At 40.0% G+C, this 25,274-nt stretch overlaps 1 pseudogene; it reads left to right on the top strand.

The window, feature by feature from the left end:
• The first annotated feature begins 14,112 nt into the window (after positions 1–14,112).
• LOC143531907 (tryptophan decarboxylase TDC2 pseudogene) lies at positions 14,113–15,636 on the top strand (annotated as a pseudogene).
• Positions 15,637–25,274: the final 9,638 nt, after the last annotated feature.

Here is a 25,274-nt window from a genome sequence, read left to right as displayed (position 1 = left end):
CCCTAATCCTGATTTGGATAAGGACGAGGTTGATTATGCGCACGTGTGATATGCGCCCATCCTGAGGATGCGCGAGGTCTTCTCTTTATTCTCACGCGCAGATATTTCATGCGCAGATGTGATATGCACGAGCATGTGATATGCGCCGCGCGCTGATGCGCTGCGCGCATATGTGATGCGCGAGCATATGTGTGCCTGGGCATATGATGCCTGAGCATGTTTTGTATGCGCCATGCGCATAGGTTTTTGGCTTTGTGCCTTCATAATGTCTTTATCTTGTGGGTTGACCCGCCTTGCTCGGTGTTGAGGCGGGTACATACCTCTTCAAGCCCCCCCAGTCTAATGTGTGTCTTATCTCGCGCGAGCGCGGTAAGATGGATATTAGACTTACTGATTTTTGTCTTTTAATGGGGTTTTGTCGTTTTCCTGGTTGCTTCCATCGTTGCGCGAAGTTCTATCCATTTGGTTGAAAACGAAAGGTCCAAACACGTGGTTAGTTGGTGGTGACGTGCGCCGTAAACGTGTCAGACGTTTCGTGTGCTCGAGGTGCTACAGTTGCCTTTCATGTCCCCTCACACAGCTGTCCTGAACACGTGTCGCGCTCGCATTGGTTAGCACCTGCGAGTGGGGGCGCGTCTCTGTTCCGTGGCAGGTCGGTTACATTTTTATGTCCCCTCAACAGTGTTAGGGACACGTGTCGCGCCCTCGTTGGCTTGCACCCGCGAGTGGGGGCGCGTGAAATCCGATCAGCTGCCACATTTCTCTCTCCTGGGCCTATAAAAGGAGGCCCTTAGGAAATTTTTTATCTTCATCTTCATTGTTGATAATTTTCGAGTTTCTGCCTTTCATATTCTGAATTGAGTGTATTCATCTTTTCGATTTTTCGATTATCTGCTGCTGCAGTTGTATGTCTGATAGTTCAGACTCGTCTAGTCCCTCAATCACCTCTGTTGCCTCTCGAAGACGCCGTGTGAAGTCTGTGGTGATGTCGACATTGAAGCAAAAGGGGAAAGGGAAGAGGGTTGTTGAGACCACATCGGAGGAAGTAGGGAGGACCAAGGCCACCAAAAGGTGGAATGAAATCCTCTGCAAATTGAAGCAGGCCGATCTCGACAACCTCATCGCCTCTCAGGGCTTTCCCACCCTGTTTGGCTGCATGTTGCCTAGGTCCGGGCAAACGGCGGCGGACCCGCCTGCCGGCTATATATCCCTATATAGCCACTTTTTCACCCACTGCAACCTTCGTCTCCCGATGACAAGGTTTGTGGGTGCACTGCTGAAGTTCTATGGGATTCATATATCCCAAGTCCATCCGTTTGGACTCGTGCGCGTGACTCACTTTGAGTTCATGTGCAAATCCCAGCGCGAGGAACCCACTCATCGGCGCTTTCAATATTTTTACAAGCCCAAGATCCAGGACAATTGGATCTCTTTCATTCCTCGCAGTCAGAAGGTGAAGTGCTCCACTGTTTCATTCAAGAGCCTTCATGACTGGTCTGAGAGGTTCTTTTACATTAGGGCTGGTGTGATACCCATCCGTATGACCATGCGCTCTATCTCTTCTGCGCCTGCGGATGAGGGTGTCCTCAAGAACCCAACTGGCGCCTGGGTTAAGAAACTGACCGCCGAACCATCCCCCGCGAAGAAAATTTGCGAGGAGGCGCTGGTGGGGGTCGGCATGAGTAAGCTATGGGCCGACAGCGCGCTTGAGCCCGTTATCCAAGTCGACGGGTTGTGTAAGTTTATTTCATTGCTTTATTTATTTTTTCTGCGCGAACATAATTCTTTTGCTGATATCACTTGACTTGTTTTTGCGCAGTCACCAAGGATTATGTCCTTGCCGCTTATGATGAACAAGTGGAGGGTTGCTCCGTCGCGCTTGGCGCTGGGGAAGTTGGTTTCCCAGATCGCTTCGATGACATGTTCATCCCAGTGGATCTGGAATTTGACTTTGACAGTGACGCGCCTGGTAAGCCTTCGCACTTATGCTCATTCCTTTAGAATACCCAAGTTTATTAACAGTTCTGTTGGTTGTTTTTGCAGATGCGCTTGAAAACTACGAGCTGGAGCTCGCGGAAGAGGAGGAGGAGGAAGAGGAGGCGCCCCTACTAAAGCGCAAAGCTAAGGGGAAATCTGGCGCAGGGGCCAGTAAGAAACAGAAGAAAAATGACATCCCTGTTGCTCATCCCCATGCTCAAACGAAGGGACCTAAGGAAACCCAGGTGTTTACCACCAAGGTTTCTTTAGCTTCCCTGCCTATGAAAGTGGGCAGACCTCCTGTCCACTTGAGGTATGGTGGCGTCACCTCCTCCGTTCGCGCGGCTGAAGAGAGAAGTAGTGCCGCGCCTGCAACAGGTATACTTTGTTTATCTTCATCTGGCTGAATTGTTATTAAACCTTTGCTCCTTTGAATGTTTGCAGAACCGGCGACGGTAGCAGATCAGCCACAGGCGCCACAAGGTGCTGAGGCTGCGCCGGGGACTGCTTCGGAGTCCCCTGTTCTACCCTCTGAAAAGGGTAGAATGAACTTTATGGCGATGTTCGCCGCTGCGAACAGAATTGCGCCAAGGTATGTTTTGCACACTTGTCTTCTTTATTTTTCTTTTGGATTCAGTCATAAACCATTTTTCCTTGTTGATTTGTTCATAGGAGTTGTAGCTGGCGTACAAGTTGCTGGCGACACTCCTGGCGCCGTTGGCGGCGCCGCTGGTTCTGGTCCTGCTCCTGCTAGTGCTGATTCTCCCCTTATTGGGGTTACAAAGGAGCAGGAAGCCGTATTGCGCGCCGAACTGGCGGCGTCGAGACCTCCCTCGCCTCCTCCTACGCGCAGCCCTCTCTGCGAGGTTGGTTTGGAGCCCCCCAGGTCGCAGGAGAAGAGGCCTATTCAAGAAGATGAGGAGGATGAGGGGGCTCAAGCTGAGGACTCCTTGGGAGACCGCGCCAGCCCTGCGATGCCACAAGTCTTCGCAGCGCATACTTCTGGTGGGGCTGGCGCTGACTTTTCTGCTTCATCCCCGCAGGTATGTTTTAATTTGTTGCTCCGCTGCGCGTACCTCCATATAAGTATGTTTATGACTTAGAACATTTCTTGTGTTTTGTAGGAAGGTGACCACGTTTATCGCCCGAGATGGAATATTAATGAAGACAGTTCCTTCCAATCCATGGGCGTATGCGAGGACTTCTGGGCTCATGCCGTGCCTCCTACTGAAAGGAGGTATCAGGAGGAGCGCACCCGCGCTGACTTGCTCAACGATCATATTTTCGCTGGGTCAGCTTTCTTTGCTGCCTCCCAAGAGCTTCATCGCGATTATATTAAAGTACGCGATGCTCTTGTGGCAGCCCAGCAAGAGGCTAAGGTGGCCGCCTAGAACCTTTCTGATGCTCGCGCACGAGCTGAGAAACTCCAGGCGGAGCTCAGCGAAAACCGAGCAAGTGCCAACACCGCCTATATTAAGCGCGGGCATGAGCTCCAAGCTGCGCGGGAGAAGCAGCAGTTGGCGGAGGCCGAAGTTGCCAAGTACGCGCGTAGAGTGCGTGTCTTGGAACAGCAGGCTGAGGCGCGTGACCAAGCTATCGTCCAGAGTATCACTGAAAAATCATCACTGGAGAGCGAGGTTGCGCGCCTGAAGAGGGAGTTGGCGGCCGCGCAGGCCGATAGAGATGAGGCCTTGGCGACGGCGGCGTCCAGCCAGGAAGCACTTGGTGCTGCGCAGGCGGAGAAAGAAAAAATCTTGGCGGCAGCAGCGTCTGATAAGGAGGAGCTAAAAAAGACTAAGGAAACTGTTGAGTTATTAAACTCCCAGGTTCCTGTCCTCGAGACGTATGTTGCTGGCCTCGCGCAGGATCGCCAATGGCTGGTGTCACAGGGCATAACTCGCTGCGCTTTGGCGATGAAATATTCCGCCGAGTTTCAGGCCCTTGTGATGGACTGCAATGCCGCCGCGCGCTTGGTGGGCCGAGCTGAAGGGTTTACGGATGGGTATGACTATGGCATGTTGAAGAAGAACCCATCCGAGTACCCTTACAAGAGCGACGCGGCCTGCGCGGACATGGCCGCGGTGGGGGAAAAGTACATGAATACTCCCATCCCCATCCTTATGCAGGTACCTTGACCTTAATGAGTTTTACTTGACTAATTTTTCCAAGTGTTTTGTACTCAATACTTTTCTAATGATTTTGCAGATAGCTGCGCTTGCTGACCAGCCCGACCTCGGCGCGCTAAAGAAGTTGCTCGATGAATGCTAGAGGGCTGGTGGCGATGATGGTGGCGCGGGGGATGTTGCCCCTGCCAGCGGCTCTGGCGCTGCGAATAAATCTGCTCCTGACACCGTCGTGATAGAAGACTCCAATGAGTAGGAAGAACTTGACTATGGTCAGTTCGGAGATGAGGAGCAGGCCGCGTCAGATGCTGCGGGAGATGATGAAGGTGATGAAGTGGCTGACGTCGACGTGGAGACTTGAGAAGCCCTTCATCAAATTTTACATATTTAATTTTTTATACTTGTAATTTGTAACTCATCATACTTGTAAATTTCAATCCAATGGAATGAAACTTGTTTTCTCTTTTTCACATCTTGCGCATTTCCATTCATCTCTTCATGTTTGCTTGTATAGATATAAGATATGCTTGCACGTTAAAATAAGAACAAGGTTGTAAGGAAATTATTCACTTAACCTCTGTTCTATTTTGTTTGTGGTTTCGCAGTATCTTGTTTATGCTGACATGCGCGCTAACTTTTCATTATTTCTTTTTTGCGCGTCGTTGTCGCTCGGTATTTATATGGAAGTATGAGTTTAGCCATTACATGTCAGCGTGTGTTACTCAGATATCCACTATGATTCCGCGCGCGACCTCGACCTGAGACCTTAACATGATATGGCATGTACTTTGCCTTAGTTGTGTTTAAGGATTTTTATGATCAGGCTGCGCGGGATGTAAGATGGATGTTTGTGAGTGTTTTGAGCTAAGGCTCTTTGTTTTGGGCTAAGGCCCTGACGTTTTTAGAGTTAAGACTCATTAACGTGTTTGAGCTAAGGCTCGTAAGTTTGGGCTAAGACCCTGGCGTTTTAGAGTTAAGACTCGTTAACGCGTTTGAGCAAAGGCTCGCGCATGTATGTTTTACTTCGCTTTATTTTGCTTTGAAGTCAATATAGTGTTGTCATATTGTTCCAAATTAATAAAGGAAGTGTGAAACATGTATGCAAAGGTAATAGAACAAATATTGAAAGATAGCGCGAATCATCATTCATGATGGCTTAAAAGCCTTGATTACATATTTGAACATTTACATGAAGCATTTTCTAAGCTGTGCTGCGTTCCACGCGCGCGGTATCTTTTTGCCATTCAAATCTTTTAAAGTGTACGCGCCTTTCCCCAAATCTTCTGAAATTTGATAAGGTCCCTCCCAATTGGGGGACATTTTTCCTGGGGGTATCGCGCGGCTAGCTTCATTGTTTCGAATGACAAAATCATTTTTCTTGAAGTGGCATTCTTTAACGCGCTGATTATAATATTTTTCCAGCTTTTTCTTGTATTTGGCTTCATTGATGATAGCCGCTTCTCTGCGCCCTTCAAGCAAGTTGAGGTCCAATCTTCTTTCGCGCTCGTTATCAGTCTTGCTCATCATGAGTACCCTATGGGATGGGCATCCAATTTCTGCTGGGATCATAGCCTCAGTCCCATAGGTTAGGCTGAACGGGGATTCGCCATTGCTAGTTTTGCTTAATGTCCTGTGCGCCCACAGGACATTAGGTAACTCTTCGACCCAAGAATGGGATTCTCCCTCCAATCTTTTCTTCAGCCCATTTAACAAACTTTGATTCGCGCGCTCCACTTGGCCATTCCCTTGAGGGTGGTAGACCGAAGTGAAGATTTGGTTGATGTGCAGTTCTTTGAGCCAGCTGGATATCTTCCTGTCAGTGAATTGTTTGCCATTGTCGCTCACAATTTCCATAGGAAGGCCAAAACGGCAAATGATGTGGCTCCAGATAAATTGCTTCATCGCCTCAGCTGTGATTTTTGCTAGTGGCTTGGCCTCAACCCATTTTGTGAAATAGTCTATCGCCACTACCAAAAATTTCACTCGCCCTTGCGCTTGCGGCAGGGGCCCCACAATATCAATGGCCCATTTGTGGAAAGGCCATGCGGAGGTTACTGGAATCAAGTTGTTCTTTGGACGCATGGTGTTTGGCGCGTAGCTCTGACATGCCTTGCATTTTTGTATTTCTTTTAGCGCATCCAAGTACATGCCTGGCCAATAGTAGCCCGAGCTCATTGCCTTGGCAACCACCATGCGCGGGCCAGCGTGTATGCCGCAGATTCCTTCGTGAATCTCCCTAATCACATAGCTTGCTTCTTCAGCATCCAGGCATTTCATGAGCGGTCCAAGATAAGAGCGCCGATATAATGTACCATCAAGTAGTTCATAGTTCTGCGCCTTGTGTCTTATCTTTCTCGCATATGCGCGATCATCCGGTAACGTCCCCTCCTTCAGGAATTCCATTATTGGAGTTATCCAAGATGAAGGGGTTGTATGAATTACAAGGACCGATTGCGTTTGCACTGACGGGTTGCTCATCACTTCCACCCTGACATTTTTGCCAAAGTGATCAAAATTAGTTGATGCCATCTTACTCAACGCGTCAGCGGACTTGTTTTCGCTGCGCGAGATGTGTATGATTCTGAAGAAGTCAAACTGCTCAACGAACTTTTTTGCCTGCTCTAGATATAGAGGCATTGTGTTCTCCTTGGCGTCATATAGGCCGTTGACCTGAGCAGCTACCAAGTAAGAATCAACATGGGCCTCTAGCCTTTTAACTCCAAACTTGCGTGCAATGCGCAGACCAGCCAGCAGGGCTTCATACTCAGCCTCATTGTTGGTACTCTTGAAGTCCAACCTAATAGCATAAGTATATTCATGATTATCAGGGTCCACCAGTTTGAGGCCTGCGCCGGACCCTTCGCTGTTGGAGGCTCCATCAGTGAATAGCCTCCAAACATCTTCTTCATCATTTGCTCGCGGAGGGTCTACCTCGCGCTGAGCTTCTTCAATCTTTCCCTCTGGGATTTCCGTGATGAAATCCGCCAAAACTTGACCCTTTATCGCTGGACGGGGCTTATAAGTGATCGTGTGTTCACCTAATTCCAGCGCCCACTTTGTCAGCCTTCCGGATAGCGCAGGGCGTCGCAAGACTTGCTGGATGTTGTAACCTGTCAGAACTTCAATCGGATGACCATTGAAGTATCTGTGAAGCTTGCGCGACGCGTGTGTTAGTGACAAAACTAACTTTTCCATGATGGAATAGCGCGTCTCAGGGTCTGTCAGCACCCGACTCACATAGTATATTGGCGTTTGGATCCCCTTGCGATCCACCAATAATACTGCGCCGATGGCGCGGTCTCCAGCTGACAAGTACAATGTAAGGGTTTCGCCAGGAAGTGGAGCTGTGAGCGCGGGCAGCTTTATTAGACATTCTTTTATCTCACTGAAAGCTTGCTCAGCCTCAGGCGTCCACTTGAATTGGCTCTTCTTCAAGCAATTCCTCAAAGTGTTAACGAATGGAGTAGATTTGCTGGCGTGGTTCGCTAGGAACCTGTTGATTGACACCAATCTACCATTCAGCTTCTGAACCTCTTTCATGGTGGATGGTGAAGGCATGTCAAGGATGGCTTCCACCTTTTCAGGGTTCACCTTGAAACCATCCTTAGTGACCATTACACCAAGAAATTTCCCCTCTTCCGCGCCGAAAGTACATTTGCTCGGGTTGAGCTTCATGTTAACTTCCGTTAGGCGCTGAAGAGTTTCCTCGATGTCTTTGAGCATTTGTCTCTCCTCCCTGCTCTTGATCACCAAATCATCAACGTAGACTTCTAGATTTCTTCCGATTTGTTCACTGAAAACCGAATCCATAAGTCTCTGATAGGTTGCGCCCGCATTCTTTAAACCAAAGGGCATTTTTGTGTAATAAAAAACACCCTTGTCGGTTCTGAAGGCAGTCTTGTCTTCATCCTGTGGTGCCATTTGAATCTGGTGATAGCCTTTGTAGGCATCCAGGAAACATTTGAGCTTGAATGGCGCCACGGAGTCCACCTTTGCGTCGATGTTTGGGAGGGGGTAACAGTCTTTCGGACATGCTTTGTTGAGGTCCTTGAAGTCAATACACATTCTCCATGACCCGTTGCTTTTCTTTACCATCACAGGATTGGCTACCCACGTCTGGTATCGGATCGGGCGGATGATGTTTGCGCGCAACAGGTCCTCCACTTGCTCATTCATGGCCTTCGCCTTTTCATCCCCCATGATTCTCTTTTTCTGAGCAATTGGCTCCACCGACTTGAACGTGTTAAGAGAATGTTGCGCCAAGTCTCGCGGGACCCCCGTCATATCGGAGTGTTGCCACGCGAAAACCGACTTGTATTTTGTGAGCAACTTTTTCATTCTCAATCTCGTTTCGTCTGAAATGGTAGCGCCAATTGTGACCGTTTGCTCTGGGAATTTTGGGTTTAAAATCCACTTCTCTGGCGCATTGTCAGCCATTGGAAGTTTCATTCTCCCTTCCCGCGGCGTGCTTGTCACTGCGCACAAATGATCGCGGTAAACAAATGTTACGCCTGTTGGTGTAGGGAACCCCAATGCGCCGTGCGCTGGCGACGGTACAGCATTAAATTGGGCAATCGTTCCCCTACCCAGGATCATATTGTGGCATGACGTGGTGGGCAAGACCAAGAAGTTGACAACTTCGGCTCGCTTGTGCTCATCATCCCCCATAGTTAGTTCAAACTGAATCTGGCCTAGGGGATGTATGATTTCATTTGAGACACCACAGATTGGTGCGTTCACAATTTCGAGCCGCGCTTGGTCTGCCGGGTCTAACTTTCTGAAACACTGCTCATACATAATGTCAGATTCGCTTCCAGTGTCCACCAGGACCTTTGACACTTCGTAATGAGCAATGTGTGTGGTGATGACGAGAGGACTGCTTATTGAAGGGCCTCCCCTGATTCTTGGGAAGATGACTTGCTGCTCGCGCCAATCTCCGTGGATTTGCGCGCTTCTCTTTTTTGACGTCTGCCCTTGTCGTCCCCCCTCAGCCACACAGATTCTTTTGTATTTCTTGCTGGCAGAGGCTCCTTCCGGTTGCTCATCTTCTATTCTTTGGTTTTTTACCAAGTGAGCCAGCCTGCCTGACTTTACATCCTTCTCGATCGCATCCTTTAAATGATGGCATGCGTCGGTGTTGTGGCCCGGGGACCTGTGAAATTCACAATATTTGCCACTGTTTTGCGGTCCCTTGTAGTGTAGTTGCTTGGGGGGCTTGAATTGGACATTCTCAGTACTTAACACCTGTGAAGGTGTTTTAGTGAGGGGTGTCCATATTCTTGGCAGAGGTCTGCTAGGATCTCTGCCGCCCTCCCTCTTGTCACCCTCCCCGCGATTACGAACTTCTTTTTGGGGCTGGGGTGAGGTTGGTTGCGCTTGTTTTTCCGCGGAAGAAAAACTTGTTGGCTGCAACCTGGACCATACAGAGTTCTGTTTGGCCCTCTTCTCTTTGCTGCGCGGTGATTCTGCCTGATGCGCTCTTTCTCTTGCCCTATCTTGGGCAATCTGTTTCTCATTTCTCGCGAAAACTCGCGATGCCTCCATTAACTTGGCCCACGTGGTGGGCATACCATCTTTGCTTACGAGAGCCCGGCGGAGTTGATCACTGCGCGCGCCTTGTATAAAGGCCACACGCAGGAGCTGCTCAGTTATACCCCCGATTGCCAGGGATTCCTGATTGAAACGAGTGATGTAATCTTCAATCGTTTCATCATTCCTGCGTATGCAGTGCATGATGTCATCAGGATCGCGCGTGTGCCTGCGCTGCTGTACGAAGTGGGCTTGGAACTTTTCTAATAGTTCCTCGAACCCATCAATTTGCCCTGTCGGCAAGCTCTCGAACCATACCCGCGCTGCGCCCGTGAGGCAGCGAGCAAACATATGACACCATGTTGGCATCGTCCAGCTCTCTAGGTTTCCCGTGTTATAGAAACCTTGCAAAAAGTCATCTGGATCTGTTGTGCCATCATATTTGCCCAGACCACTTGGCATCTTTGTCTTGTGCTGGATGGGAGCCTGCGCGATGCGCGCAGTAAACTTTGAGTGTTTTACCAGGATGGCTGGTCTGTAGGGCGTGGTTACGTCCACTTGCCCTCTGACCGGTGGGCTGTACGGCATGTGCAGATCCAGATCTGCTCTGGTTCCAGGCGCCATGTTCACAGGCGCGCGGAGCTGTGAGCCTCCTGCATGAGTATCCCGTGTCTTCCTCATGCTATGCACTTCTTCATCACTGAACTCAGTGTGTGCAGTGTGAACAGAATGTCCTTCTTCCGGCGCGCGCGGCCTTTTTGTAGTCTGCTTATCAAAAGTTTGCCTTTGTGTTTGGTCGGCTAGCTTTTTCTGCTTGACCATTTCATTGTATTTTTCCATCAGACGCCGCTGCTCGTTTATGAGCCATTCATTTGGATCATTTGTTTCCTCTTCTGGACCCATTGGTCCTTTCAGTTTCGCGCCGGCCATATTTTGTAACGTGAGATCGTCTGGAGGAGTTTCAGTCTGGCCGTGAGAGGTTGTGACGAAGGGACGGTTGCTGGTGGTACGCGTAGAATCACGCGGAACCCTCAGAACCTGCTGTCCGTCGTTAACACCCTCACGTTCAATATCCTCCAGAGCTTGATCAACGTTACGAACTCCAGAAACCATGGTGATTGATTTTTTTTTTTATAGATCTGATGAGATCTGATTGCCGTTTGTAACAGTGGATGGCGCCAATGAAGAAACGTGGATCTACTCACTGGTAGCAGATCTACTTTCCTCGGGTGTGATTATACTATTTCACCGATGGTTCTTCTGGGTCTGTGTTCTTCCACCTACAAAATGAACAGCGCCGTTACTTACCCCTCAGAAAGGGACAGAGGGGTCCTCTTTGGGGTAACCCTCCGGCGTGAGAATCAGTATATTTGTGGAGAAGATAATAATGTGTGTCAGAGAATCTCAAGAGTATTGCTTAATTACTCAATACTCTCTGGTTGTGAGACTGTGTGATTGTATGTAACTGACTGTGAATGAATGTGATTCAATATGATTGAATGTGTTATCACTGCTTGTAACTGTCAATGATTGAGTATGAATCTGTCATCAAAGTGGAGTTGATGCTGTATTTATAGTGCTAGGGTTACCACCGGTTGGGGCTCAACCTCGTTGGCTTCCTCCAATCGCACTGCGCCACATGTCCTCTGGGACACCTGGCGCTTTCTCGTTGGTTGTAATCACGTGGCAACACATGTGTCATGCTGAGTTGTCGACCTTTCATTTGGAAGCTGTCAACATCAGCATATTCTTACTCCTTAAAAAGATGCCTTCTGGAAGGTTGTCTGACGTGCACAATCAAGGTTGCCCTAATCCTGATTTGGATAAGGACGAGGTTGATTATGCGCACGTGTGATATGCGCCCATCCTGAGGATGCGCGAGGTCTTCTCTTTATTCTCACGCGCAGATATTTCATGCGCAGATGTGATATGCACGAGCATGTGATATGCGCCGCGCGCTGATGCGCTGCGCGCATATGTGATGCGCGAGCATATGTGTGCCTGGGCATATGATGCCTGAGCATGTTTTGTATGCGCCATGCGCATAGGTTTTTGGCTTTGTGCCTTCATAATGTCTTTATCTTGTGGGTTGACCCGCCTTGCTCGGTGTTGAGGCGGGTACATACCTCTTCAATATGGATTATAATATTCAACTACAATGATTTGCTGATAAACACCAAAATATATATATATTATGTATTCTCCATGTTTGCAATATTTATACAAAATGTTTGAAGAAATTAAGAAAATACACATTTTTCTAAGTTCAAGTGCATATAAGAAAATTTTATATCCTAATTTGAAACCAATTTTATATATAAAAAAAATATGGTCATGTCTTCTAAGTTCAAGTGCATATAAAAAAAATTCGTTTACTCGATTACTGAATTGGTCATGTCTTCATAAGTAAAACACAAACAAGGTGCCTTTCTTACCCTCATATATACAATATAATTTTGTTGATTGTTTTGTTTGTGTATATTGACTATATTTGGTACGAACTATTAACAATTTCCTAAAAAAAAGTTCCATCTTCAAATAAAATTCCATCTAGTAGTAGAAGTAGCTGGATGAACATCTCAATGCAACTATTAAAGATGCAAAAGAGTGTTTCCAAAAGATTAAAATACGTTGAAGACAATTGTAATCGACGATCCTAAGTTTTATTTGAATATTTAATGAATTGTAATTTTTTCATTATTAAAAGAAAGGGAAAACTAATTGAAATCTCAAAATTCAAAAAGCCACATAAGCAAAACAAACACCTTAAGACTAAAAAGCATCAGCAAAAAAACCACAAATAAGAACAATTAACCAGCATAATTCAAAATGTCAACAAAATATAAGCAAATACCTCGGAAATAATCTAGCAAGCCCTAAACCTAGCAGTTCTGTTAGCCACAGCCGTTCGTCGAAAGTCTTGGCGATCTTCTGGATCAAACGGTTCTATTACAAAACTTTGACGGCCATGATTATGGAGATAAAACTAATGTTTTAATTCTACCCGTTTAAGATAACCATACCCATACCATATCCGTAACCTGACCCATAGCCCGCGAATTTTCAATCTAGGATTAATGAGAGAGCTTTATTTTCAAATGGAGGCATGTCGTGGCTAGAAAAAAAAAAGGGTGCGACATGAGAACTTGAAGTGATTTCAATTATATAGTTATCATATAATTTGTGGCCTACAAAATTTACGTGCATTGATCAACTGCCCAGCTCGCTCACTCAAGGGTCTACCTTGAAGTCTTCTGGACAAAAAAACAAAACAAGTACATAGAGAAAAAAACACCAATATAACCTTGTCTCATCAAATTTTGCTATTTATGTATATATGTAATTATGTATATAGTATATATCCTTTTAACAATTGTTCATCTCATTCTCACGTGTAAGAAAGGTCTTGAGTTTCTTTCAGACACAAATTATTAACATAATATAATTTTTAGTTCCGCATTAAATAAACTAGTTATGATTTGCAGTAATAGGAATAATATATTTGAAGATGTGATCTCTAAATATATTGTATTGATAGTTAACTAGTTTTTCTATCCGTATGTTGCGCCGGGCAGCTGACAAAACCCTAGCATTAAAGCATATGCCTTGGTAAAAGTCCGAGGTTACGACGATGAGTTGACACGAATTCGGTCAGTACCAACTTAAGGTACCAAAATTAAAAACAAAAGGGTCAGCAATACTCGGGCATTGTGGCGTGAGTCAGTAAAACAGAGTTATTAGTCTAAGGATTAGTGACGCTAAGTCGACACCAAATTTAATTTGTTTCAATTACGCTTGTTACGATACCAAAACTACGAAAAGAAAAACTTTGTTCAATGTTGGACCGCCACTTGGACCAATAAGAAGCTAGCGGCACCAAACTTTGAATTTATATATATTAGATAATAGATAATTGAGATATTATATTAGTGAAGTTATTGTAAATATATATTGAAAAGATAACGAGGGGGCCAAGAGATTTATGTGATTATCATCTTCCTATATGCAGCTAATGTCTAAAAAAGATATGTTGCAGTTAATTGCCGCTAGGAGTGACGAATTTGGAGGACTACCTTCGATTAAGGGTAAATCGTCATTCCTAAGTCCAATTAAAGATAACCTGCCAACCATTCTTACACTTCGTACCACCCTTTTTAGTTTACACACCTATCTTAATAGTCCTTTCTAGTGACAACAAGGTTAGCCCCCAAGTGATCATAAGCCCATAGAAAACATGAGTTGATTTTAAACACGGCATTCAATACTCACCTAACTTCCTACATATGTGATTAATAAAATAAGGTTAGCCCCAAGTGATAGAAAGCCCATAAAAAACACGATTGCTAAATACTGCATTCAATACTCACCTACCTTATTTGAGTACTACATAAAACAGTGCGATGTAACCTTCCATCTATAAATACATCACCATTTCTCCATCCCAATTCGCCAATTCCAAATACTTCACTTCAACCCCACAAAAATGGGAAGCCCTGGTTTCGACCTTACCACATTCCCACAATTATCCGACTATTCCAAAGACTTCGAACCCCTCAACCCCGAAGAATTTCGCGCCAACGCCCACAAAGCGGTCGATTTCATCGCTGATTACTACAAAAATATCGAAAACTATCCGATTCTCAGCCACGTTCAACCCGGTTACCTCAAAAACCGCTTGCCCAAGACCCCACCCGACACGCCCGAATCATTCGACACAATCCTAAAAGATGTCCAAGACGATATTATGCCCGGCATGACACATTGGCTAAGTCCAAACTTTTTTGCATATTTTTCGGTTTCGGTGAGCTCGGCCGCGTTCATTGGTGAACTTTTGTGCACTGGCTTTAATGCGGTCGCGTTCAGTTGGGTTGGTTCACCGGTTGCGACTGAGCTCGAGATGGTGGTGATGGATTGGCTCGCGGTTATGCTTAACCTCCCGAAAAGCTTCATGTTTTCGGGTTCGGGTGGTGGGGTTTTGCAATCCACCACAAGCGAGTCGACTTTGTGCACCCTAGTTGCAGCTCGTGATCGTGTGCTTAATAATATTGGCATTGAACATATCGGAAAGTTAGTCGTGTACGGGTCAGATCAAACTCATGCTATGTTCAAGAAAGTATGCAAGGTAGCTGGCATTCATCCGAAGAATATTCGGTCAGTACCAACGTATTTGGAGAATGAATATTCTCTTGATCCTGAAACTCTCCAAAAAGTCATTGAAGCTGACGTGGAACAAGGGTTTGTTCCGCTTTTTCTATGCCTTACAATTGGGACCACCTCCACGACTGCAGTGGACCCCATTAATGCCCTTGCTGACGTGGCAAATAAGTATGATATGTGGGTTCATGTGGACGCGGCTTATGGTGGCAATGCATGCATATGTCCGGAGTATAGACCTTATCTTGATGGAGTTGAGAAAGTTGATTCACTGAGTTTGAGTCCGCATAAGTGGCTACTTAGTTACGCGGAGTGTTGTTGTCTATGGGTGAAAAACCCTAAGTTGATTGTTGACTCACTGAGTATGAATCCTGAGTACTTAAGAAACAAGCATAGTGAGTCGGACTCGGTGGTGCCGAGTTACAAGGATTGGCAAATCGGGGTGTGCCGAAGGTTCAAGTCTATACGTTTATGGTTCATCCTACGTAGTTATGGTGTTGAAAATTTACAAAATCATATCCGGTCGGATGTTCGAATGGCGATAACGTTTGAACGCCTTGTGAAATCGGATGCGAAGTTTGAGATTGTTGTACCACGTCGGTTTTCCTTGGTGTGTTTTCGCTTAAAACAGTTCCATAGCTTTGACTCGGGCTACATTGAGTTGCTAAACAAAAAGCTACTCGAGCGAGTCAACTCAACAGGGCGAGTTTACCTCACACACACCGTGGTTGATGGGACTTATATGTTGAGGTTTGCGGTGGGAAGCACACTCACAGAAGAACGACATGTGATTGGTGCTTGGGAGATAATAAAGGATGTGGCTAATACCATGGTGAACGAGCATGAATCTTGAAATTGCAAGTAAAATCATATTATTATTTGAATATTTAAAATAAATTAACCGTACGTGTGATTTGATGGTTGAGATGAATATTGAAATAAAGTGTGTGTGTGAATGTGTGATTTGTGATTGAGAAACATGTTTGATATTGTTATTTGAGTCGAATAAACGATGTTTTTAATTTTTGTGTTTGTTTTAATGTAAGAAAAGATTCAATATTAATTTAAATATTTTTTTTAGTGTAGTTACGATCTCTCGAGCTATTCAACAATAAACATAAACTTAACCCAACAATACTCCACCCTTAAAACATTCAAGAATCACAAAATAAAGAAAAAAAACCTTGAAAAACACAAACAATTTTGTAGCATCCGTCGGCTCTTTAGATCAACTCGATTGGCGGACGCCATTTAGTTCATCCGAAGGAATTCGGGACTATGTAAACGGAAGTCCATGGTGGATGCCACTCTAGATTCCCAACTAACCCGCTGATCGACCTCATCTTATCCTTTGTAGCTGCTGATTATTCAGCAGGCTTCGATAGGTTCTGGTCTATTGAAGAAGCATTTTGTCACCATATGGGTGCAGTTGTTGGTACCCATTTTGGGATAGGAGATGTGGCTTGCTGCGGGGATGGTGTTGGTGCAAATGGAGCGTGTTTCAGTGTTTCTGGTGCAAACAACACCAGTGAGGGTGCCTGTTTCAAGGTTGGTTCTGATGTGGGTGAGGGAGGTTGTTTGGGGGTTGGGTTTTGAACAATAACAAAAGTTGGTGTGGGTGTAAGGGCATCGGTGGCGGTGAAAGAAATCGAGGAGCTGTGGTGCTATCAGAACAGGCCACGGTAGTCAAAAGATGGCTCATGAATACCTCTTGAGATTGCATCATAGATATCGCATTGTAGTTTGCATCTGATTGAGGATTGACCTGTGTATACATACTCATCAAACTCTTCACCAGATAAGGTTTGAGCGTCCATTGAAGATCGGAGCGTCCATTGTGATGATAAAAACATAAAAGAGAAATACTTAGAGGAGATACGAAAATTTCAACTTCAAATACTTAGAGCCCCTGACCCTATACACCGGGAGAGGATTCGTGAACACGAGTAGTGGTATCGGTGCTTATTAAAATATTTGATAACGGAAAATTCATCAGGACCGTAGTTAGGAAAAATTTATCAGACTATAAAAACACCATGATTCTTATTTCTTATACTGGGGATAAAACCCATTTTTATACAAACATAAGTTTAATAGGGATAAACCCTAATTTACAAAACATGTTTATTTATTCTGGTGATAAGCCAGTTATTTAAGCTGGAAAGCCTGTAGGCCTCAATCCTGAGTCTTTAACAAGTCACCTGAAATATGGTTAAAAAATATTTGATCAGCAAGAAATACTGGTGAACACATTCATTTGTAAATGACACATTTTTACAATTACAATATTAATATGTTTCTACACATGCCAGCTTACAAATTACCGAAAGGTACTTCTCACTCGACCGTATCTGTGACTGTGATCATATTACTTATTAGCTAACACTTGTCCAATAAGTAACGTTAATAAGTCATCAGGTAAGCCTTGTATACAAAACCACACAATACCAGTAGTAACCATCCCGTAAGTCTACAGAGAATTAATCACTGTAATATAACCAAAACCTTTTGAAAATATTTTGAAAGTAAGTATTAAAAATCATCATGACAGTATTGGAAAACCAGTGGTTTCACGTAAATGTGAGTTGTACAAAAACTCGAAGTCTCACCTTGAAAGTTTACAATCAAAGAGCTTCATGGTATTATGCACCTAGTTAAACACAATGTAATACAGATTAGTATTAATCAATAATTATAACGATAATCACGAGATTAGAAACTTTACACGATTGCACAAAATTTCACCTTGTTCAGGCAGAGCTTTTGATTCGTGCACGAAAGCTTCTTTCGATCGGATAAGGTATTGTTACGGCTATTCGAGGTATTATACTACACTCATTTATATATATGTATATGGGTAGAATCAAATGAAAACTCCTCTTAAAGAGAAAACTTAAAAACTCTTAAAGAATTATTTTTAACTTTTAATTTTTTTTGTAGTTTCTTGTTTTCCCATTATTCTTATATGTTGCTATTGTTCCAAAAAAAATGAAACAACTTGTCGGTAACCTCGTCGGTGTAGTGCACATGTGTAATGGTGTGCATTGAATATATGCAAAAGTTTTGTAATAAACTATTGTAGATATGCAACATAAGACTAATACGCTCGAATACACATTAGTACGTATGTGTAATACAACATTAATGCACATGTGCGCTACATTGAATTTTGTTTTTTATTTTTGCATATAATACAACACTATTAAACATAAAAAATACATAGTAATACACATGTGTAATACAACAACATCGCACAATAATACGTATGTGCATTACAACGTTTTTTCTTTTTATTTTTTTGCATTTTTTTTCGAGTGAAGGGTAACAAAATATAAGAATAGTGGCAAAACTGAAATTTGAAAATATTTTATTTTTAATTAAAAATAATTCTTTAGAAGGTTTTAAGTTTTTTCTTTAAGGATGAGATTAAAAATTTTAATCTCAGTCTCAAATCGACACATCAGTCTCAAATCAACGCCACATCAGATTAAAAATTTCATAAAAAATCTCTAACTTTCTTCGTTAACATGAAACCTCCACAAAACCATTAAAAAATTATTCAAATTGTGTGTGCGCGTGTGTATATGTATGTACTAGTCTGAGGCCCGTGTATTACACGGATAATTGATGAAAATTTTAAACTTCAACCATTAAGTGAAATACAGTCAACAAAATGATCATAAATTGTTAATACAACTACAATTTACATTAAAATTATAGAAATTACATAACTAAGATTACACAAATATGTTACAAATAAGTAAAATCTTCCTTGTACATTACTTACGTGATTATATTGGTCGATATATAATGTTTATAAAAAATCAAAATCTTTTTTCATGTCTGCTCGTAAATCTTGATAAGGTAACATATAGATATGTTTGTAACTCTTTCGTGTGACATATAAGGTTCTTAAAGTACATACTAACCCTAGAAAAATGATAATGTATCCATGAAACTAAAAAAAAAAAAAAAAATTTCATGCACATAAATTATCATACATTTTAATCAATCAATATGATATCATTTGAGATCATCTGCTCATGTATATAAAGAAAAAACATGATTATCCTAAGAACAAAATTACCTGAACTTTAATGATATAATCATCCTTAGAATCTTAAGATTTTGAAACTGGTGATAAATTTATTGTCATTAATATTCTGTATATGACAAACTTTTAATTGATTTTATATATTATAATTAACGATTGTATAATCAAGCCACATATAAAACCAAAAATTAAAATAACAAAACAATTTGTTTCATTTCATACGAATACAATTACTAGAAAAATGATAAAGACATACTAACCTTAAAACCATGTTCAAATAACAATGAGTTATCAAAAAATATAAGAAGATTTTAAGTTGTAAAAAGTGAAAGAAGTGATTCTTATTTATAATAGTTGAAAGTACTGGATTAGGAATGTTTAAACTTTGAATACTAATTCCATGCTATTAGTTAATATTATTGGAACTTGTTGGAATATTTAATTAATCAATATATATAGATAGGGGAGGGTTCAAATTAAAACCACTTAGTTTTGTAAAAACTATGAAAACTCATTTTGACAAATCACAAGTTTTTCTTTTTTATATTTTTATTTTTCTTATAAGGGTGTTTAGGTAATTGTGTATTCCACTATTTATGGAATTTATATATCATTAATTTTGATTCCAACTTTCTTTCCCTTAAAAATCGGTATATTAATATTGAATCAACTGATTCCAACTTCATTCGTGCTATCATGATTGAATAGTTTGTTTTTATTTCCACTTTCAATAAATATCATGATTTAAATATGCCTATAGCCATTTCTTTTGCTGTGGTTTGAACACAAGTAAACTATTTTTGGATTTACTTTTAATATTTAATTATTCAACACATGTTAAAAGTTTGGTTTTCATAAATTAGTTTGTTCTGCATTACGCTGATTGTAGTTTTTATTGCCTCTCAATTTCCATGTTTTATTTTAGAAATTTAGTGAACTTTGTGTGTATAGCCCTAAACATAGGTATATTTAATAGCTTAGATGTCGTAAATATTTTTTTTTATGAAAACTTACATTATTTGGGTTACATATATGTAACTAAACAAGCTAATATATGTTACATCCATATAACCGGACATCACGATCAAAATAAATATATTTGTAAAAGCATTTATCATTTACACATATGTGACATACATACATATTAGAAATTAGTTTACAGTTGTTGTTTTGTCAATTTCGAAATTGCTAAATAGTGTTGAAGCTAGCCGACACGCACGATTGCTAGTACCAAGCCATAAACTTGATGTGTAACCCTCTTATCCCCAATTTCTTTTTACATACAATTACACAATCCTCATTGTCATCCTCTTTATTATTATCTGTAACACGAAAGTTTAATGTTATCAAGAATTTATCATACACTTATAAAATAAAAATAATTGGTTCAGTATACATATGTGTAGAACAGATAATATCGAGGACTTTTCGTTGTTTTTGGACCAAAAGTTCATTAACTTTACAAAGATTTAATAAAATTCACCGAGCATACGTTTTAAAGACTTACTATTCAATATAATCCAGCTCCGAAGTTCATATATGTATCAATTTATTAATCTAACACATATGTATCTATCTATATTATCCAACTATTCAATATAACCCAGCTCCAAAGTGCATATATGTATAATTTATGTAACAAAAAAATTAATAAATGACAACAATATCAACTATAACACACCCTGTGGTGCTAATAAAACATAGTTCAATCAAACCCAAAGATGATTATTATTATGTACATAAGAAACTGAATTAGATACACGTAATTATTAAACAACCTTGTCAAACATGCTTAAGATTTAAACACATTTACATATATGTACGTAACACAAACACGCATCAAACACAAATTTCAATAAATTTCAATGAATGTCATAACCAACTATGAATATGTTATATATAATCAACCACCAAAGTACATATATGTATATGCATGTAATATTTTTAATAGCAAATCTGTATCAATACAAACATGAGCAAGTGCACATGTCTGACACAGAGTTAAATGGATACAAACACCAAAAACATATATGTATGCAACTAACAACATCAATTTGTTAACAATATAAAAAACAAACTTTGACAAACCTATATGAATCCAAACCTTTTCGGTTCATATATGTTGTAAGTTGTAACACATAGTTTCATGGAATCAAACAACAAATACATATATGTACCAAACAACCAACATCAATTGCTAAGATCAAACAAAGTTACATATATGTACTCAACACACTAACCTACCCCAAAAGAAATCGAATCAAGTAAACATAAACCAAAAAGAACCAATCAAGCCTTTACATAAAAGCCGATTAATGCCACATGCAGTCAAAGATGTAGCAAACAACGATTACTAACCTGATATATAAAAAAATACTAAAGAAACCGAATCCTTGTCACTCGATTTTGCTATTCCTCTTCACTTCTTCCTGTATATGCGATTTAGGGTTTAAGTCTTGGTTTCTTATGATCCGCTTTGAAGAAAAAGAACGGCAGATGAAATAAAGGATATATGAATTGAAAATTGAGATAATCAGGGAATTTGAACAATAATTAGCAATTTAGCATCTGTCTCCAAAATTAAATCATTTTTTACTACCGATAATACCCTTCGTGATTTAAATATTATCCATTCACTTCATACTAATTACAAAATAGCCATTGATAATATTAACCATTGATCAAGTATAAGCAATGGCAAGGATTGAATTAATTGGTTTTCAAGAAAACCATGGTTTTTAATGGAACCCTCCACTATATATATATATATTAACAACTTACAGAAGAAGAAGAAAAAAAAAGGAAACAAAGATTTCGGATTTTAGGGAAGCATTGTAAATGACTTTTAATTGGATTAACTATTTTTTTTAAATTAATGTGAAAATGGAATATCCTTGAACTTAATGAGGAGCATGATTAATTATAAATAATAAAATATAAATAAATATAAAAATAATAAACATTTCTATTAAGTTAAATTATAATTATGGTGTGAATTTTTATAACATGTTTTAATAATGAATGCTATAACTGTAATTTTTTTTAAAATTTTGTATATAGCTTTATTATTTTGATTATAAACTATAATAAACACTTTAATTATATACCAACCAAAAGGTAACACTAACATAACCACAGTTCATTGTATTTGTTTAAAAATAAAATTAATAAGTTAATATATTGAAATTATGTAAATAACGATCTAGGTTTAAATATCCTAAATGATTTTTGGAAAGTGAAAAAAGTATAATGAGATTGAAACAAATATTTTGTTTTAAAATTTTGAATGCTTTTAATTAAGTATATTTGTCTTATAAGACATATTAAATTAAATATATTTAAATGTATAAAAAAGTATAAATAAAGTAATAAAATATGTGTTTTCAGTTTTTGAAACATTTTGGTCTGAGTTATGGAAAACTAAATATTGATCTTATTGCCAAAACCCTTTATACTACACAAAATGTCATATAAATAATTGAAATATAATTCATATAGTAAATCGATATACATATGGATTATAATATTCCACTACAATGATTTGCTGATAAACACCAAGATATATATATTATGTATTCTCCATGTTTGCAATATTTATACAAAATGTTTGAAGAAATTAAGAAAATACACATTTTTCTAAGTTCAAGTGCATATAAGAAAATTTTATATCCTAATTTGAAACCAATTTTATATATAAAAAAAAATATGCAGTACTGCTCGAATCTCAGTTTAAAAACAATTTGTAGTTTATCATACAAATTCAAATTTTTCGACAATGATGCATGTTTATTTTTATTAATTTGCAATTACCTGTGACTTTAAAATTTTATTCTAACAGGTCTGCAACTTCAATTTTGATATTTTTTTATTTTCTTATTTCACCATTAATGTTAATGAATGAATCAGTTAGGATTTATATTTAATAAAAATATTAAATTCATATATTGAAATAACTTAAAAGATAAGGACTATAAATTGAAATGAGTTGAAAAATAGCCGAGGTGGGCTATGAGATTGACAAGTGACGAGAATATGTAGTCTTTTATTTGAATAGATAGATGTGTATGTGAATGTGAGTGGGGATGCCTACGTGTAGTCCATCCTCAAGTTTGTTGGGAAGGACGTTGGTCCATGAACTTTGAGCCACAATGTATGCTGGTGGCGGATATAGAGTTATCATAGGGTCGGCCAACGCCTACAGTTCATTATTAAATTATTGTGTATCAATAGCCCAAATTTAAATTTGCTGGGAAGGACATTGGTCCGTGAACTTTGAGCCACAATACATGCTAGTGGCGGATATAGAGTTATCGCTGGGTTGGCCAACGCCTATAGTCCATTATTAAATTATTGTGTGTTAATAGCCCAAATTTAAATTTGTTGGGAAGGACATTGGTCCGTAAACTTTGAGCCACAATGCATGCTAGTGACGGATATACAGTTATCGTAGGTTGGCATACGTCTACAGTCCATTATTAATTAAATTTGTGTGGTCCACTGTACCATCCTAAATCAATGCCCATGGTCCATCCCAAAGCTCACATGAATAATTGTGATGTTGAATGCATAGTAATTTTTATTTAGTATATAACATAAAATTATAAATGATTAAATGCTTATTCGTTTACTTGTTTTGTAAATTGATGATTTGATTGTTTATTCGTGTACTCGATTACTGAATTGGTCATGTCTTCATAAGTAAAACACAAACAAGGTGCCTTTCTTACCCTCATATATACAATATAATTTTGTTGATTGTTTTGTTTGTGTATATTGACTATATTTGGTACGAACTATTAACAATTTCCTAAAAAAAAGTTCCATCTTCAAATAAAATTCCATCTAGTAGTAGAAGTAGCTGGATGAACATCTCAATGCAACTATTAAAGATGCAAAAGAGTGTTTCCAAAAGATTAAAATACGTTGAAGACAATTGTAATCGACGATCCTAAGTTTTATTTGAATATTTAATGAATTGTAATTTTTTCATTATTAAAAGAAAGGGAAAACTAATTGAAATCTCAAAATTCAAAAAGCCACATAAGCAAAACAAACACCTTAAGACTAAAAAGCATCAGCAAAAAAACCACAGATAAGAACAATTAACCAGCATAATTCAAAATGTCAACAAAATATAAGCAAATACCTCGGAAATAATCTAGCAAGCCCTAAACCTAGCAGTTCTGTTAGCCACAGCCGTTCGTCGAAAGTCTTGGCGATCTTCTGGATCAAAGGGTTCTATTACGAAACTTTGACGGCCATGATTATGGAGATAAAACTAATGTTTTAATTCTACCCGTTTAAGATAACCATACCCGTACCATATCCGTAACCTGACCCATAGCCCGCGAATTTTCAATCTAGGATTAATGAGAGAGCTTTATTTTCAAATGGAGGCATGTCGTGGCTAGAAAAAAAAAGGGTGCGACATGAGAACTTGAAGTGATTTCAATTATATAGTTATCATATAATTTGTGGCCTACAAAATTTACGTGCATTGATCAACTGCCCAGCTCGCTCACTCAAGGGTCTACCTTGAAGTCTTCTGGACAAAAAAACAAAACAAGTACATAAAGAAAAAAACACCAATATAACCTTGTCTCATCAAATTTTGCTATTTATGTATATATGTATAATGTATATATCCTTTTAACAATTGTTCATCTCATTCTCACGTGTAAGAAAGGTCTTGAGTTTCTTTCAGACACGAATTATTAACATAATATAATTTTTAGTTCCGCATTAAATAAACTAGTTATGATTTGCAGCAGTGGCGGACCCAGGATTTTTTGTCAATGGGGTCCCAATTTTTTCGGTTTACAAAATTTTTCGGGTCGGTCGTTATTCGGGTCGGGTCGAGGCGAGGAACATAATAAAACACGGAACTATGGTGTCATTGGAAACGAGTAAGTAGAAAGAATCTAAATTACAAACTAGATGAAACATACACTTTTAATTCATACCCGAAAAACATGAACGTAATCTATATATATGGTCTTACATAATTGACCAAAACATGAAAAAATAACTCTAACACAAATAAATGATTAATTATAATATACATACACAAGGTAAATAATAAAAGAATATGCAAAATCCATGTTAACATTATATATGTTGCATGGTGATAATGACCATATGAGAGAAACTAACAAAAAGCACAAATACCCTAACTGAATAACTAAGACTAGGATATTAAAAAAACAACAAAAGAGGAGTATGATGGGGCTTGAACCTACAACCTCTCACAAGTAAAACAATGGACTTTTCACTGTACCAGTTCAATGTTAATAGTATGGGTTCCAAGTATTAATTTTTATGGGGTCCTTACAAAATTTAATATACCGTCTCTAAGTAATTTTTAAAAAACATCGGTGTCCCGGGACCCCGATCGGACCTATGTGAGTCCGCCCCTGATTTGCAGTAATAGGAATAAT

The sequence above is a fragment of the Bidens hawaiensis genome, unplaced genomic scaffold (genome assembly GCF_021521415.1).
Source record: "Bidens hawaiensis isolate Kalapana, Puna unplaced genomic scaffold, B.hawaiensis_p1.1 tig00009285_1, whole genome shotgun sequence".
Classification (NCBI taxonomy): domain Eukaryota; kingdom Viridiplantae; phylum Streptophyta; class Magnoliopsida; order Asterales; family Asteraceae; genus Bidens; species Bidens hawaiensis.
Note: the sequence above shows the minus strand (reverse complement) of the source record. Positions and strands in the feature narration are given on the sequence as shown.